This window comes from Otolemur garnettii, unplaced genomic scaffold (genome assembly GCF_000181295.1).
Source record: "Otolemur garnettii isolate 467f Iridium unplaced genomic scaffold, OtoGar3 scaffold00012, whole genome shotgun sequence".
NCBI lineage: Eukaryota > Metazoa > Chordata > Mammalia > Primates > Galagidae > Otolemur > Otolemur garnettii.
In genome coordinates, this window is record NW_003852407.1 from 27506411 (window position 1) to 27507622 (window position 1212).

At 38.0% G+C, this 1212-nt stretch overlaps 1 protein-coding gene across 1 annotated transcript in view; it reads right to left on the bottom strand.

Moving 5' to 3' along the window:
• RMC1 (regulator of MON1-CCZ1) overlaps window positions 1-1212 on the bottom strand; it is a 24176-nt gene that overhangs the window by 11421 nt on the left and 11543 nt on the right. The window lies entirely within an intron of this gene.

Below are 1212 nucleotides of genomic sequence, written 5' to 3' on the forward strand. Positions count from 1 at the left end.
GGTCCGGGCTGGATTCGAACCCGCCACCTTAGGTGTATGTGGCTGGCGCCTTAGCCGGTTGAGCTACAGGCGCCGAGCCCATCATAATCTTTTAAAAGAAAACTACAAACTTAAGCACGGGGTCCAAAATGACTAGAAAGAAATACAGGCTGTTAATAATTATCTAAGTGATAAGCGAAGTCTATTTTCTTTTCCTCTCTGTTTTCTAAGTTTTACGTATTTAAGTAGTACATATTACTTAATAAGAGGAAAATACGATCACTACTCATTTTTAAGTATATCTAATAGATGTAGCTGTGAACCGTTCCTGATTGCTCTTCATCTAGTTCAGTGATTAACGCTGTGCTGGGCCTGCCCAGGGCTGAGGAGGGGACTTAGCACAGAGGAGCGAGTCCCCAGTTCCACTGCAGCTGGGACCATGTTCACTTCATGTGTCTTCTAAGGGGGAGGGGGGGTGCCACATAAGAGCACCTTTTTATAAAAAGAAAAAAAAAAGCATACTGCTAAAAAAATTTTAAAGTTTGGAAACCATTTTAAGCCATAGAAGAATTAGAAGTAATTCTGAAGCAGATCCTGTTGCAAATTATTGAATTAGAGATATAGATATATAGGGGGTTCTTTGTATTAGTTTATATTTATCTGTGTTTAAGATTTTCATTACATGGCTCAGCAACTGTAGCTCAGTGGTTAGGGCACCAGAGCTGGTGGGTTCGAACCCGGCCTGGGCCTGCTAAACAACAATGATAACAAGAAAAAATAGCCAAGTGTTGTAGGGGGCACCTACAGTCCCAATTACTTGGGAGGCTGAGGCAAGAGTATCGCTTAAGCCCAAGAGGTTGAGGTTACTGTGAGCTGTGACACCATAGCACTCTACTGAGGGTGACAAAGAAAGACTGTCTCAAAAAAAAAAAAGATTTTCATTACAAAGTTTAAAATTGATTAAAATATCTACTTTTACAAATGAAAACATATATTCCTATATAAACAATGTTTATTAGATAAAAAATAAAGTTAATCTGTTTTATTATTTAGGACAATTATAACTTAGCTTTAAAAAAAGAAAAGAAAAACCTTGCTAAGCTTCAATTCACAGAGTGGAGAAAAAATGTCTGAAACTAAGATACCTAATAAATAAATTGGATACTGTTCTGATTTTTTTTTTTTTTTTTTGAGACAGAGCCTCAAGCTGTCCCCCTGGGTAGAGTGCCGTGG